Here is a 17,801-nt window from a genome sequence, read left to right as displayed (position 1 = left end):
GAGAGAGAGAGAAAGAAAAAAAGAAAGAGAGAAAAATGTTTTTTTTTACATACTTTGCGCAAGAGTTTGTGTCTCGAGAGAAAAACGAACGCGCCTTTTGTCGCTCACATCATCTTTGATGTCGTGCTGAGAGCATTACTTGGAACTACCTCACGCACTGCGACAGTCTTTTGTGTTTATTGAGTTCAGCCACCCTTGTTCGCTGTATCTTGGCGAGGCACATCGAGGGCCAGGTGGAAGATCGCGAGGGAAGCGAGGTAATGTAGACATTTAATATCTACGCACGTATGCAGAAGCAGGACACGTGATTTTTTGTCGTTTTGTTTTAGTTTTAATTTACGTATCCAGGTTATACGTAGCTCCACGCAAACCAAATTAAACTCCCGATTAATTATTTTAGTGACAAAATATAGCGGAAATCAATACGACTGCATGCGCAGTACGCGCTGTATAGGAACAAGCGGCGTTCTAATCTCAAAGCGTTCTAATTTCCGTGTTTGCCTCTCAACACCGCCTTTTGTTAGCAAATCCTGCCCTCAGTTCTGATCAGGCGGTAGCGAGCTTGCTATAGACCCCTTTTGAAAGTGTGCCCTCTGTTGGAAGCTGTGGAATTCCTGTACAATGGCGGACACGAAAGAAAACCTGCAATAATGGGACCTAAGGAACTCTGCTAATAATACTTAATTTCTAGCTTATGTATAGGTTTGGAATTTCACATCTTGTGGTGTCGCTTGTTCCACAATTGTACAGTGTTTCTTACCTGTGAATAATGAGGACGTGATTTTCAAAAGGGGTCTATTATCCCGAATCAACGATTCAGTCGCATGCCGCTTTAGGCGAGGAAGCGATATAAGCGCCTGCAGAGGCACACGCAAATGAATTAACGTTGACCGCAACATTGTCGCAGAACCTGCTAAAAAAAGCCTGGCAAGAGACGAAGAATATATCAAGAGCGTTGCCTGGCAAGCATCCGACACTGAATGCGGCGACGCAGGGCAAGGGCTTAGAAAGTTAAACCGGTTAGTGAACAACGGTCGTCGGTGCAGCATAGTGTGCCGAACATCAAAATATCAACCAGCAGGAAGGTCAATCGCTTTATTCGTGGTGAGAAGCTCGCTAGCAGCGCTTTCGTTTTCCTCACTATGGGTAGTGCACGTGCCACCCACGCGGTTATGTTTAGCTTTTCATAGTGCATAGACATTTGGCATTGCACGTGCTTGCACCAGCAGAAGCTAAAGTGTCATCACTCTGGTTTGTGAAACAAAAACCACCAGGAGGCGATTCCCAACCTTCTCGCCGCAAATATAGAACGCGAGCAAGACAATGAGGCGTACTCAACACGAAATCGCGTGGCCGAACGTTTAAGGAGTACTACCATCACCACCATACCGTTTTTCACCGTGGGCCGATATATTGTGTGTGATTTTATGTGAACTACCGCGACGGCCGGCCAGCTGCTGGTAGCTAATCATGTCGTTTTACACGACACGTTCCCTTCTCTGTCTGTTCCTTCCACTAAAGGTTATTCATTTTCTTCACCACAGTCTCAGGCGTTAAACGACATGATTACCTTCTAGCGGTTCGAGCATATCCAGGAAAACACGACCGAGACATTGTTTTTACGCGCTGTTCTTTTTACGTCGCTTTCTAACAAATTCTGTTTTTATGTGTTTCTATACTTACTGCTTTGTGTAGGTCAACCTTTCTTTCTTCTTCTTTTTCGCTCTGCATGCACCTCCGTTAATGAATACTTTTTTCTCAGCCCTTTTCATTTGTAACCTTAACACTCGTATTTCATTTTCACGCAATCGTTTCTTCCTTCTTTTTGTTTTTCCCTTCTTGTTTGGGTTTATATTTTCTTTCTCTCTCGGGGGTTTACTTTCTATTTATATCCTCACCACTCGCCATCTCTCTTTTGTGGGTTTATCTGATGCAGTTGTCACTCTTATTTTTTTTTCTCGTTTTTATCGGCGTTCTTTTTCTTCACAATTTGATTCCTCTCATTTGCGCTCCAATTTTAAGGCTCGCGTTACATTCGGTCGGGCCACACTTTACCGTGTTTCCAGTCATTTTCTTTCCCTCCGGAAAACTTCGTAGTAATCCTTAGCTCGTCCTTTTGCTCCTCTCAACAAACAGTCCGTTTTTTCCCCTGACCACTTACGTTTTTATTGTTTCGCCCTTTCTAGCTGTCTTTCTTTCACATTAGCATGTTATGGCACGAACTAAACACAATTAGGGTAAAGATTTTATCGCTCTTCCTTTCACTCACTGTTACACGTTGCTCTTCTCGTCTTCCCCTTCTTTTATAAGCCTGCTCTCTGTTGGTCATCTAATAATATTATTTCGTTACTTATACAATTGAATCCCTCTCTTTTTCCTTCTGTCTTTCTTTTTATTTCCATTGTTATTTTTCTGCATTTTTCCTCAACCTTGCTTTCGACATTTTTATTCCCCCCCCCCTCTCTTTTTAATGTTGTTTTTTATAATTATATTTCTTGCCGGCATTGGTGTTTCTGAGGCTTACGATCCTTCGGTTTGCGGGTTTGCATCTCTAATAAGACACGCCCACTTTCTCCGACAAAATAACTTCCAAGCAGGCATACCTTAACAAAGCGAGAGCTCAACTACCCTAAACTAGCTTCCGAGCAGCTAATACAAATCCTTAGCCTATCGCTGGGCGTCCTTCTTGCTCTTCGTTGGTTTGGAAAGTAAATCCTTATAATCCCGACTCCGTCTCTCAGCTCTGCTCCCTCCGTACTGCGTTCGGGTTTTTCCTGCCGCGCGTTTTTTTGTTACCTTTGTTACCTTTTTGTTTCCTATCTTTACTGGATATGCCTCTACCCATATCTTTCCCTTTTTACAAAATACAAATCGTCTCTGCAAAAAAGGAGAAAAAAAAAAAAAAAAAAAAAAGAACAGTCCACACAAATGTTTTCTGCCCGAGCGACGTTGCAGTTATTCAATCAACGAGTAAGTTACAGCACGAACGTGAGACGAGATGGCTCTTCTACAGCAAGCCCAAAACGAAGACGACGAAATAAGAAGGACCACGGACCGCCCAGTCCCGTTCTGACTAATGACAAAGTGACGACAAGTAATGCCAGAAAAAAAAAAGAAAAAAAAAAAGAGGTTGACTCCAATTTTTGTTGTTGTCTCTTTTTATTCGAGCCTCTTTTTTTTCTTTTTGCTTAGTCACGAGAGTTTAATGGATATTTGTGAGACTTTTGATCTGTTTTTAATTATTGTCACTAGAAGCTTATAAAACGGAGGGCGTTGCGAGTTCCTATGCATGCTCTTATTAATCATCGCTTTTCAGACAACGGGATTGCGGCGTTGGTTGATAAGATCGCCTTACACCCAAGAAAGGCCCGTACGTCTACTTTCCCGCGCAACACTCAGAGAGTCAATCACCGCAACTTACGGAGGCAGCTCAGCGAATGACGGTGCCGAAGCATATGTTTAAAAAAAAAAAAAAAACGCAGTTTGAGTTGTGATATTAAGTAATGCAAAACGTCACGCTTGTATTGATTGATGTCACCACTCAGACTGCGTTTTTTGGTCTAAACACATGTTTCGGCATCGTCATTCGCTGAGTTGCCTCCGTAAGTTGCGGGGATCGGCTCCCCGATTGTTGTGTGGGAAATTAGACGCATGGTTTTTTTTAGAGTGACGTAGAACGAATCACGAAGCAAGATGCGTCAGCATAACAGGCCGAGCCCGATGTTTCTTGGGCTGTAAACGACTGTAGACAATCTTCTGTTTTCTTGTGTTTTTTTGCATATTAGTCTTTTTTTTTTTATCGTTCGCTTCTTATACTTTACTTCCTACCTGTTATTTTCTTTTTTTCTTTCCGAATATTTGGGGATTATGAGTTTATTACGGAGGAAAACTAAAAGTATTTCCTGCATCGCGCAAATTGCCGCAAAAAAAAACAACAAAAAAACAACAATAACGTCGGTGGTGATAAGACGACTGGTTTTCCAAACAGGTTATATACGCCTCTGCGCACTAATCCAACGCGCCTCTAGCAAATTTCCAGTTGGCCTTCGTTCATCTAGTCTAGAATCGCAATCCGCAAAGAGGTTACTTCTTTTCTTCTCCTATTTTGCTAAGCGAGTAATATTTTATTTCTGCCTTTAAGATATATATATATTTATATTTTACTGCCTTTTTTCACTCGTCGTGGATAGCACAATAAACTCTGGCGTGGCGTCTTTTTATCTTTACGCTTTCTGCTTCGTAAATGGCTCTGCGGTGTTCGTACCGTCTGATGTCACAATCTCGTTGTTTGCTGAGCGATAATAATAAGATGCTGCAGAACCGCCACGTCCCGCGTTGCTCAAGCTTTCAGTAAATATGTACTTCATCTTACCTTAAGTCAAGCCGCAGCCGACGCCACAAGCTGATGGGACCGATCAGAAAGCGTCAAAACCCACCATCAAGGTGTTCGTCATGTTTCTGTACGTTTTCTATCATCGCCGAGCCAATCACAAAGAAACAAGGCCTATTGACTTGCGTTTTTGACGCTGCTTCAATTGGTCCCATCATTCCCCCCCCCCCCCCCCCCTTTTCCCACACACAGACACACACAGCCTGCATATTGCCGATGGAGTCGACTTTCGTACACCAGCGCCAAATTCCTCTTCCGTGATGTGGCGCTCTCATTACTTCAACAGTTAAAAATTAATTTTTTTTTATTGAGGACATTCGGAATTCATATTAAAAACAATTCGAATTTTAAAAAAAATACATTGCTATCTTTTGAAACAGGCTTTCTTTGACATACGTTGCCTGGAGTAGCCTACTTCGAAGGCGTTTCTGAGCGAAGCCATAAAAAAATTCAACCTCTTAAATTTAGTAGGGTGGTTGCCTCACAAGCGCTTCGTGGTCGTGCTGGAGCGAGGCTCTTGTGCAGCACGCACGGCGCTGTGCGATTTCGTTTCGGCGGTATAAGGGGCGATCAATTGAGAGACTTTTAGCAAACCGTTACCGTGTCCCGCGTATCGCACTACCGGAGCCTTTGAAGCATGCTTTTAAAGGTGCGTGCCGTGGTCACAGTATCACCCGGGCGTGCGCTTAAAAGCATGTTTCAAAGGCTGCGGTACTGCGGTACGCGGAATGCGCCAATTGTTTGCTAAAAGTCCCTTTTATTTTAGTGTTAAGTCGTGTTCGTTTGTTTTGTTTCGAGCGGTTCCGAGACGTCCAGCCTAGGGCTGTGTATGGTTCTAGTCCAGCCGTCCCATAAGAAATCGAGAGGTGCGTCCGAACTATTTCGTGCCAGAATTATTTTACATTCATACTTCACAAACAAATGAAGTACAGCACTAAATACATACACAAAAACGTACAACACTGACACCCTTTATCCCTTGAAAGGCCTTTGGGGATAATCTGAGTAAATGATTAAACATTCCCCGTATAAATTAAACGTCATAAAATATTTACATTTCTTTACAAATATATAGACGTATATTCACCCAATTATGTAGACTGTCAACTACAGAGTCAGATCAGATCGTTCGTTGTCCAGTTCAGTCAAAATTAAACCATGTTGTTCCGCTATTTAAAAACTAAGTCGCTTTAGTTAGCCCTTAGAAATAGCTCTGTTTTTACGTTTTGAAAAATGGAAAGGCGGTGAAATGATCGAGGCTGATTGTTATCTTAAATAAATGTTATCATCTGCAAGTTTCCGAAATGTTGGCACGCAGCGGGCTGTTGAACTGGTGGGAACCACGATGTGTACTTCCGGAGGACCATCGTTCGGAGCTACGAGAAAATGTTCAGGCTCTATCGCTCTATGTTCCCAGCATCTGTAATGAAAATGTGCTCATAATACTTATAATTTCAATCTTCAGGAGACTGAACACAACAAAACTACCACATCCGTGGCCAGGATTAAATATAATTTAGTTCAAACTAAAATATAAACCCGAATTTTATTACCGTCCGTCTGCTTGAGCACCACACGAGAAAGTTTCAAGATTAAACCTCATTGTAACCTTTTATGGTAACATTTCTGAGAAAATAGAACAGGGAATACGTAGGAGGTGCGAGCTTACCTAACAACCAGCGAATTTGAATGGTACGAGGAATACCAAAAACCAAGACGAGCTTTCCACGTTCCTCGCGTAAACAAAACAACGCGCTGCGATAGAACCGTTACAATGGTTGTTATGTTGGGAGAGGGAAGCAACGGCGCCGAGGACCTGGGTGCCGGCGGGTCAGGCGACTTGACAGCTCATGCCACCGCCGCCCGGTTGTTTGATGGTTTTGTTTTCAGAGCCGCCGAACATGTTCTGTAAAACTTGATGTTCTATAAAAAAAAAAGCTATATATTGTGTTTTTAATTTAATGAGAGCGCCCCGCCACTGAAGCACTGCTGTTGGCGGTAACGCTATTGACAGCGTCGCCGATGGGGGCGACACTAATGTCAGCGCCGCAAAACTCGGACAGTGATAGGGGATTGCCATTAGCTCGTAGTGTCGGCAACCTCTGGATTTAAACTTAAACGAAGTATACAGTCACACTTGTTGCATAAATGTTCACATTCAGAAAGGTAGCGTTTCCTGAATGGTGGTGACATGGGGGCTCCCCAGTAAAGAGGGGATATTTTAGGAGTGCATTGTGGCTGTCAAGCCGAGTTCTTTCTTCACCTGCATTTCGCAGTACCGGCCTCGCGACGGCATGCCGAATTAATGTGCATTGACCTCGAGACCGACCAGAATGAGATTAAGATTATAAGCTCTGACACTATAGACTTCCACCACATGGGATCTTCCGTGGCAATGATCTTACTCGGGCTTTTGCGGTCATACCTTATATATTTCCGTCTTGCATGGGGTACCATTACCATACAAAACTAAACAAACTTAAAATTCTACGAAATAAAAAAACAGAACATTAAAAATAGTCTCAAATGTGCTATATTTTCTCCACGCTGATGAGTTGACACGATTTAACATTGTTAGATTAACGAACCTGTTTAATTGCCGCATATTACTTTCCTATCAAGAAGCACTTACGAGTGAACTTCTAAAAATTTTGAACTTTCTTAAAAATACCAGGTGCAGCCTACCACGCGCATTTAGGTAAAAAATAGAATGTTATCACCGTTTGCACAAACTCAGGTCTGGATAACATTACGTGCATTCTACCGTCGTTAATAAAATCGTTGAATGCCATACAGTATTAGTTATGATTTTCCATTTGATGACTTAAGAAAACAATTGATTGGGTGTCAATTATTTATGCACAACTTCTTAAGTATGTGTTTTGTCGACTGATGTATAAGCACCAAGATCTTCCTAACATTATTTTTTGTTATTTTAAGTGCTTTGAGCTCAAAATACGCTTGTGCTTGTGTGGTCGAATAATTAGAATGTATTAAACAGTCACTGAAAGTGAACTGTCATCTTAGAGACGGGGCATCGTGAAGCTACGCTTTCCGAAGCTTTTTGTTCTAGCTAGTATCTCCTATTCAAGAAAAAAATAAAACTCTAATCCCGAAAATTACATATATTGTTACCAAAATAACGATAAAAAAAAACCGAGGAAGTGAGATATCTATCTATACATTCCTAATTATTTTATTTATATATTTTACACAAACTACATTCTCTGACCAAGAGCAGACGGTACTGATCCTGCAGCTGCCAAAATATCTACTTTCACCACTTTATGATAATAAAAATACTTTACGAAAAAAAAAAAAAAAACTAGCGAACAGTTTGAAGACTTAGCTAGTGCTTTGGGATGCGTGGACAAATGGCATGATCATGGTGCCAGGTAAGAGACAGGGGGAGTTTTTAAGTTTTGTTCTTCATGTAAAACAGAGAATCATTTGTGCGCATAATATGCACTACAAAAAAAAAAAAAAGAAATGTGCTACCTGCATCGCGAATATGGCTCATTTTGAGAACCTCAACATTCACCGAAGATAATTTCATATCCAAAACAAAACAAGAAACGTGGCAATGCAAAAAAAAAAAAATAAAGAAGCAGCGAAGGGAAGACAAAGTAATAGGAGCTCAAAAACACGCACCGGTCTCCGAAGTCCACAACAAGAAAAAAAGTTGTCCGGTTAGTGGAGAGTAACGCGATTAGCCCAAACCCGAAAAACCGTGGGGTGGGGGGAGAGAGAGAGAGAGAGAGAGTTAGCAAGAGCGGCACGCCACAGTCCGGAATCGATGCCAACTTCTCGCGTTTCTCTCACGTGGTCGCTTTTCGGGTCCTTCTGTTTCCGTCTGTTGACATTTCTCTTTCGACTTCCGTCGGCTCACGCGGTGCGGGCTGTTCGGGAAGATCGAGTAACGAAGACGCGGACATGTTGCTTTTTTCATTTCTTCTTTTTTTTACCTTCGTGGGAGCTTTCCGTTTTCCCTTACACAGAAGCGGCGGAGGCGGTACTCTAGTACATACCGCGAGGCACGTACGTGCGAGCATACACCGCGCAGACTGGCGTTCGTTACAGCACGTCTCTTTACGCGTGTCACTCTAAGACAAACAAAGAATTTTCCGAGGACCATCTCTGCCTTTTTCTTTTTTTCGTTTCGTTTCGGCTTCCCGAACTCGCTTTTCCCGCCTCGTGCTGATAGTGGTTACCGAGCGAATCGCCTTCACCCAGCAGACGTCCTCAATGCCTGGCCACTTAGCGAGGAAAAAGTAAAGAAGCACAGCCGAAAGACGCAAAGGAGACGGCGACGACGGCGGCGCGAGACCGTTATTTTCCGCGAGCGTCCCCCCCTTCCTCGGCTCTCTTTCTTCTCTCCCTCCCCCACCGGTTGTTCCGCCTTCCGCCTTTGTTCATTCCTTCCCCCTCGACGGCGCTATTTTCCGACACGACTACTTTCCCCCTCTCCGAACAATGTTTTGGAGGTGCTTCCGCTATGTTAGGAACCGGTTGAGCGGAAGACATTGAGTTCTCTTCCTCCTCCCTCTCACACTCTCCATTCCTTCCTCTCTCCACGCTTAAACGAGCACCATATCCTTGAGCTGTCCCGAGCATTGGCTTTTCCGCAATGCACTCCTGCGCTCTTGGTGGGCAGGAAACTGGAGGGGTGCTTCCCCCCTGAAAGAGTCTCGATGCAGAAAAGCATCCCCGAAAAGACGCAGGGGAAGTGGAAGCTGACTGCTGCGACGTTTGGATCCTCAAGATTGCTATTAGAGTGATAGGCTTTTAGGCGAAATATACGCAGACAGGGAACGTAATGTATTATGTTTCTCTTCTTAATTTTATTTCGAGATCCGCCAAATCATGCTTATCGTAGTTCTCAATATTCTTAATAGCAAGCGCGTTGCTACTTTTTACCGAGAAATATCACATATTTTTTTATTTAAGTAGATCAATGCAATGCATTTTGAGTATTAAAAGAAAACACTAAAATGTTCGATTGGATAAACAAAATAAAACCCTGTTTTTTGGTTTGCATAAAATAATCTACGCATCGCCGAATGCAGAAACTCCGCCTGAAGGTTGCTCTAGGGGTGGTTCTAGAATTCGAACATTTGAAAACAATGTTAGCTCAATAAAAAAATAAACAGGAAAGCATTTTTTTTAAGCCAATGTTCACCTAGGCCAAACCAAAAAATGGCATTGTGAGCGCCTGTGGCATTTGTTTAAAAAAAAAATCTTGTCACCAAGAAAGACATCATTCTTTCTCGCTGACAAGTTATTTTTACAGAAATAAATGTCACAAGAGCCCACCACGTCATTTATCTATTTGGCAAATATTAGTCCTAGGTGAACATTGACTCGTAAAAAATATTGCGTGTTGCCACCTAAAAGCTGGTTCACATAACTACGTTTGTATGTTTGTTTTTTTACTGCGTTGCAGTCGCAAGTGACAGCTCACGAACAGAGAGCATAGTGGCACCACCTATCGGGCAAGCCTGGAACGTTTCAAGTCTGCCTACATTTTATGATTTGTTTTTTAGTATGGGTTTGAAATAGTCGCAACAACTTTATTTGCGACCGTTTCTCAAAAAAAGAGCGCAGATTTCATCACGCAACCACGGCGAAGCCTTCGGTCTAATACTACACCGATCGGAAACGTTTCATGACTACCCGAGAGATGGCGCTCTCGAGTGTGCCAGTGTAAAGCCCCTTGATGTGTTTACGTGTCTTGCAAGTAGCGTCAAATGCGCGAGCGCACGAGGCCCATGTCTCGAGCGGCCCCTGGAAGCAAATGGCGGTGCAGCACTGAAATGAGCGGCCTTTGGAAGCGAATGGCGGCGGAGCACGCGCTCGCGGCACGTATCTCGCGCGTTTTCACAACAATGGTTGGCGGTACTTGTAAAAACGGCCTTTATCAAGGGGCTTTATGCCAGTGTGTTCTCCAGAGCCTAGATTGTAGACAGCGCCCATATCCAGACATGGAGAGCATTTGCATTTTAATGGGGGACGCCTTCCGCGGCGATCGGTGGCAAGTGAGCATGCGCTAGGTTGTCGCGTGGCACAGACCTGCGCAGACGATCAACGCGTGCTTTCCCTCCTCGCAGCTCGTATTGCAAAACGCAGCCCATAAACCACGCGACCCCAACCGAGCAGTTGGATGCTTTCTATAATACAGGCTCTCGAGCGTTCTCTCTACGAGCGATTGCAACGTAGTCGATCCCACTCAGGGGCAGATGCCAAAACTAGCCTTAGGCTGCTGTCCATCGCAAGTGCGTTTCGCCAGAATTGTAGGTTTGATAACAGCCCTTTTTAATCGACGATAAAAAGGGGAAAAACCCGATGGCAGTTCATTTCAAATGGTGCGTTACGCTCCTCGAGAAACACCTATTGTTTTATTTGGAACCAGCAGTCTGAAATTTCAAAAAGATGGGTTGGTGACGCCGCGCAAGAAAGAACGTTTGTGTGTGTGTGTGCGTAGCTGTGCGTGAGAGGGAAAGAGAGAAATACTTAAGAGACCTGAGAGGTTCATACAGCGAGAGATTAAGCTGCTTTAAATTGACCTGTGACTTCAGAAAACACTGAACTTCCACCAAAAATATATATATTTTTTAACTTGCCGAGGTAGAAGACGTCCGTCGGTATATGAACTCTCTCTCCCCACACCCCCTCAAGTAAAAAATAAAATAAAAGTAACTCAATACATAAGCCACGAGACTCCTTTTCAGTTAAGATATATTTCGAACCGTGCAGCTATATTTGGGGTAGGCGTCTCAAATAGAAGCACTCATGGGTAAGTTATTTATAAAAAAAGTAATTCGTTACAGTTAGTCGCTTTAAGGTAAAAGCAGCGAGGTTGCCGTTACGGTTACCTTAGCGGTAAGGCAATTCGTTACATTTACAGTTAATTTTGAAAAATTAACTGCGTCACATTTAAGTTCATTTTCTATAAGATTATATTCACAAACCACTTGAAAATGTCCTCCTTCCCAAGTGTATTGCAGAAAATGCATGTAAAGCTGGCGCAAGTTGGCACAAGGCGAACGTGATACTCTAAATGTTGTAACACCCTGTTAGAAATGTGAAGAATGGATAGATTGTGCTTGTTTCAATGATATATTATTGCTGAAGAAACTTTGAAAAGTAACGACTAATGTAACATTGTTACTCCCGCCGTTACTTCAGAAAAAAGAAACAAAATCAGTTACAATTTACCTTTCCTAAAGGTAGCACGTTGCAAATAAGAGCTACAAAAGCAATGATGAAGTTACAGTAATGCTGTCTTACAGTGAATATAAGTATGTTTATTAATCGTCCCTAACTCATAATCTGTCTCACGATATAAATATTGCACAAAAACTTAATTTTCTTTTCTAGAAAACGATATATTGTAGCATACGTGTCCTACCCTGGTACGTTTGTTTTCTTGAAATGGGGGGAAGGGTTTGATGCCTTTTCAAAGCTGTGTCGACGCAGGCTATTTATTTCTAGGTATATATGCCCATTCTGTAGAGGTGTTGCCTGGATTATAGATGAACTATTCAATACTTAAGAACGCAATACAAAATAGTGCAGGATCATCTATCTACTTAATTGCGTGTTTGTATTTGGAAGGCACTGCCGCAGCGTTGTGGGTTAAAGAAAGAACACAAGCTAGCTACTGTATTCGCAAAACGAAATTTGTGTTTAGTTACAAAACCTAAGAAAAAAAAATATCGTTGCAACATCGTGAGCTTGTTAAATTTAATAACTTTCTGCGTCTTCAGCCGAAGTAAAAAAAAAAAAAAAAAAGCCTACACAAGAAGAATGATTGCCCCAGGGGCGGTTGAGTCTTTTTCGGGTATTTTTTTTTTTCCACCCAAAATGACGATGGTTGCAGTGGTATAATATATTACTTGAAAGAAAAAAAAAAAAAAGGAGAAGAAAAAAGAGCTGGAATTTAACTAAGTTGGAACTGTAACTTCCCAACTTGATTTCCTCAGTAATACCTCTCAAACTGGGTTTCGTAAATGGCATAGGCTTGGAACTCCAAGAGTTATGAGTTTATATATATTAAAAATAAAAAAAGCCTCGCATTGCAAAAGACGACGCTTGCTCAGCCAAACTGCAGTTCCTAGGCAACCTTGATGCAATCTTAAAATAAAATATATGTCGGTGTTGTTGTTTTTTCATGCATAAGCCGACATTTTGATTTATGTATAACTTTCCTTAAAAAAATAATAATCTACGGCCGGAGTCGTTTCTAGCCATGCAGGGTTTTGCGCAAATATTTAGGGTTGCGTGCTGGGTGGGTAGTGATTCTATCGATTCTCGCAAAAGTAAATCGTTGCATTTTTTTTACAATAGCGTTGAAAGCTTATGCTTTATATGCGCCACATTCGTCGTTTCTCTCGGTTCTTCAGGCTGGGATGGTGACGCGACTCGCAGCATAATGTTCTACTGCTTTATTCAAAAACTAGAAGGCTTGGCGTGTAGTGGACTCTAGACCCAGCATCATGTCGTTTATACATGTTCGTACTAAAACTTTGTATTTTGTAGCAACGTATCGCTTTTATATACTTAAATAGTTTTTACTTATTATGTTGGTACTAGGGCCTAGTCAGGATGCCTTTATTGTCGCCTTTTTGCCCCAGCTCCCTGGCTATCTCTGTATTGTCAGAAACTCCAAATAAACAAATATATTGAAGCGAAAGAGTTGAAAGTCCGCATAAGAAAATGAGAGCGCTTCGCTTTTACCTTACGATACGAGTTTATTTTTTACCACAGAAACATGTGGTGAATGGGAGGCCGGAAAAAAAAAAAAAAAAGGTGCAGAAATGCAGCTTGACCAAGCTCCGGTTGCCCCATTCAGCAGCTACGACAGAGCAGAGGAAAATATATTTACAAAATGTGTGAGTATGACATGTAATGGACATCTTACGATGCTAAATGAACAGTTTAAGAATAATGCTTTTGAACAGATTTACAGCATCAATATTTTTATTAAAACAGCTATGCAATAAAACAGGCAAACTGTAACTTATTCTTTGTTTATCATAATTTGTCCTACACTTCGGAATCTGCCAAGGCTGGTGATGTCTATATGAATAAAAGCCAGATTTTTCCTCTAAATCAGAAAGTTGAAGAGATATATCTGAGCGCCTAAATGCCGCATAAGTTAGTTACCTGTTGTATATTAAGAATTTTGTACGATTTAAACAATGAGTGTGTTGGATGTATGTACGGGACATTTGCAATTATTCTAATCACCTTTTCTGCAATAAATATAGTTTTTAAATTTCAGAAAGGTGTATTTCCCCAGACTAGATTTCAATAACACAGATGAGAAAAAATAACGAATTATATAGAACCCTCTTTACACTTGCTGGAATAATTAATTTAGCCTTAGGCGGATATAAACTCTAGAACAAGCGAACTGGTGACAGCTCCTGTTAACGAGAAACCTTAAACTGACGAGAACAAAAAAAGCACCCTTACGTGTTTTTTTTTCTCTCTTTTTTTTTATTTCTTTGAACCCAAAATATTGCTCGACTGCCGAGAGCTCTTCGCTTCTTTCGGGAGCTAAGAATCAATAAAATAATCTGCGAAACATTCCGCTATTGCTAGGGCTCCTATTTCGTACAGATCATTTTACTAATGCAAGCAAGTCGTGTTTTTAGGATTCCGGGGAATCAATATGCTTGCCTTTCTTTTATCCCCCTGCTTTTTATTACTTGTCGGTTAATCTTAATTAATTCCAAAAACCCCATTAATCCGACTTATAATTTGAGGAACAACGTGCATTATTTGTTGTCCATCTTATACTTCCCGTTTTCTTTTATTGTAACTTTCGGCATTCTGTAAGCGTCGTCCCTTTTTTACTGTTTATCAAATTTGCTCAAACATAAAACATTGCAATAATTGGAACGTCTGGTTACCTCTTTCTGTCTTGTTCTTGATATTTTTTATTAGCATTATGTACGCAATTGTTGTTCGTTAATTGTGTCTCACTCATAGATTTTTAAACAGCTTAGAATCTTGCTCGGTTTATCTTACTGTGTAATGCCATTTCTGAAAAAAAAAGAAAAGAAAGACTGAATTTGACGGAAGTTTTGGGTACTGTCCGGTCTCAGCGCACTCGTGTACAAAATAAATACAGCGCCGGCATTTAAAATTTAGGTTTTAGCGGGTCTTAACATGTTGTAATTTTTATTTTAAATCCACCTAGTCTGACCAGTCACGTTTGTCACCTTCTTAAAATTACCTTAATATATATGTCATTTATAAATTAATGCGCGCTTAGTGTAAAAAAAAAAAAAAAAAAATTCAGACTGCATTTCAGCACAAAAAAGCAAACTTGTTTGCGAATGAGTGTGTACTCGACGTCGCCGACTGCTATAAAACGGTCGAGTTTCAGGGTCCGGGACCAGAAAACGGAGCAACTTTTAGATTGATGACGCTCCTCGAATGCACACTAAGACTGCCTCACCCATATTCCTTTTCGTTCAGCCTCCCCTTACCGAGTTGACCTAATTATGCTGATGAAACCATCCTTTATTAATTTCTCACTGCAGTAATTTGTGCCTCACTTCCCAAGCAATTTCTTAAGTCGTGCTTCATCTACTAGCGCACCCATTGACAAAGTTCCGTCGCCCTGTAGATTTTTAGTTTCGACACGCCTCGAAAAGTTGCCGAGAAAAAGAAGAGCATCGAAACACTGTGTTGCTCCGAACAGGATCATCGCCTATCTTCCGAGCAAATAATCATACAGTTCTCGCTAAAAAAATACATGCTGATCAAACATCCCGAGAATGATACTCCTTGTTCCCACGCGTGCAAGAAAGACGCTAAAAAAACACTCCGAGTTTTTCTGCTTTCGTTTTACGTGCCGTTAAACAGACCGCCCGCTGCATTCTTTCCTTCCCGACTAGCAGCAAAAGATTTCCTGGAATAGGGAGCTAAAGGTTCTCCTCTGAGGCGGCGTAAAGTATGCACGAACGATTTATGATTTATTCCAAGCAGCAAGCTACGTAAAGCTTGCCTTACAAAGAAACCATTGAATCCCCCGGGGGACACGGGATTTTATAAATGTGAGAGCGAAATTTGCTATCGAGCGAACAAAACAAAGATATTCCTTTGCGTACGTTTCTGCGCATCTTATTCCTGGGACCGACGTGCGCATCGAGCATTCATTTATTCTTCTCTCTTTTTTTTATCCCATAAAATTCTTTTTTTCCATACAATCTAATGCACAAAGCCGCAGTGCTGAATTTTAAACGGCACCATCTGAGGGCCGGGGCGGTCCGCATATTGGACACTCGAGGTCCGTGAGCGCCCGACTAGGAATCGTGTTCCGACTTAGTATAATATTTACCACTACGGTTTTATATCTAGGTGCTTCTGCTATCTTTCGGAAAAAAGAATCCTTAGCCAATGCTATTAGCTGTGCATATGTCACGTAACTTCAATATATTTTTTTTACAGTGACGATTTAAAGGTGTAGCCTCGTCCGACCCCATTAAAATAATCGTCCAGGTGCCGCTTCAGAATTGTTTTCTGTGAAGAATACAACATTTACTTGACATGCAACAGAATACTACATTCTTCTTTTCGTTGGCAAAGAAACCGTATGTGACTATTTGAAGGACAGTTTCTGGTCCCTGTTTTCAGGCAGGGGCTCATACCACCGGCCATGCTAAAAGCTCTTTTGTGGTGGTGCTACCGAGAGTTGCGTGGCGTTTGGTACGAGAGCGGCCACACAATGTTTCCCATTAGCGTTTATTTGATGGAACCAATAAATTGGTCTCATTTATAGATCGGCTACTTACAAATAAATGTGCGAGTTTTAAGTAAAGTTGGTCTTTCCTGCTGTTCTCTCTCTTATTCATCGCTGAGGTGACTCGACGGGCTAGCGATTTATTTTCGGCATATCGCTATCGTCCCAGGCTCTTGAACAATTTTCCAAAGTTACGAGGTAGTGAGATATGTAGGCCCGCTGTAATGGATTCCTGATAAACGATTACGGATACTTTCTATTCTCAAGCAAATGCACTTGGCATATACTATAAGGACGTGGACTATATCGTATAATGCTGAGGGCACGTTATGAAATCCCCGCCATTTACGATTCACCATCCCACACCCTTACCGGTTCCTTTGTATGCGGCTATGTTTGCCGAGGGGTGACTTATGAGAAGACATTCGGATAATTCTTAGGTATTGTTTACTTAAAGCAAAGTTAAGCAACTTGAAGGCATGCGGAAGAGAAGCCAGCTTGAACCAAACCATCATCTGTTATATGAAAACGGCATTGGATGGCAAGCTCTGTGCGTGGTCAGTTCTCCCGCGGCCGCGTGTGCGCAGTTCGACAACGAGCGAATGACGAAGATAACGTGCTGAAATAGGCCTAAATTTTGTGGTGAAAAAACTCGTGACTGGGGAAGACCTAACTAGGGGACAACACATCGGGGGTTCACGCACTCGACGAATAATCAGTGAGTTTTAGCATTGCATATACGAGCAAACGCAAGCACTGCGCTTCTGCGTTACCGTTGCAGGTTCTACGCTGCGCATGCGAGGGAGCTAAAACTGCGTCTTAGATTGGCGCATGACGACGATGCGCATGCGTAGAGTGCAGCACGCAACGCTAACGCAAACGCACAGCGCTTGCATTTGCCATTGTACGCGAAACCAAAGTTCTGTATTATTGGAAATAACCACACCAACACCCCCTCCCCCCACGCACACACACAAAAACAAAACCAAAAAAAAAAAAACAGAAGGACGGCAAATTTGTCGGACACGGCAAAAATGCCAGAGAGAAACGCGTCTCCCTGAGAATAAACGCAAAGCCTGGGATAGGCTATGTACTAAAGAAAACATTTAGAAAACATTTCCTAAACATACTCTCAGGACTCAGAACACAGTCCGAGTTTCTTGTACAACTTATTTGTGATTTACACTCTCGCATGTCCCACACCTTTTTAGACCACACCAGCCCGTAAAGCCCGACAAAAAAAGAAAGAAAAAAGCGGTAGTTTAAGATTTGGTTGTCGTTGCGTATATGCAACGCACTTTCTTGCTGACACTGCGGGAGAGCTGCGCGCTAACACAGCGCTCTCCTGCACACTTCATTAGAGGCAGAGACACGCGCTTATATTAAGCCCCGGCAAAGCAGCCAGTCTGCAGAGACCAGCACGTCTAACGCTCTTCTAAGCTCGACAGTTCATCGGCATTTCCGGTGGCAGCCACCGAATATCGATGGCTTTTGACAAGATGCAAGCTCCGCCTGCCCCCTCGCGAAGACCCCAAAACAGAACCGCGCTACTTTCGACTTTCCCCGGCGAGTGTATGTTAGTATAGGTCATGTACGTGTGCGTGCGTGTGCGCGTGTCGGATGGATCGATCCGGAACCCTATAAATAACCCCCCTC

Source organism: Ixodes scapularis, unplaced genomic scaffold, assembly GCF_016920785.2.
Source record: "Ixodes scapularis isolate PalLabHiFi unplaced genomic scaffold, ASM1692078v2 PGA_scaffold1__304_contigs__length_218370807, whole genome shotgun sequence".
Lineage (NCBI taxonomy): Eukaryota > Metazoa > Arthropoda > Arachnida > Ixodida > Ixodidae > Ixodes > Ixodes scapularis.
Note: the sequence above shows the minus strand (reverse complement) of the source record.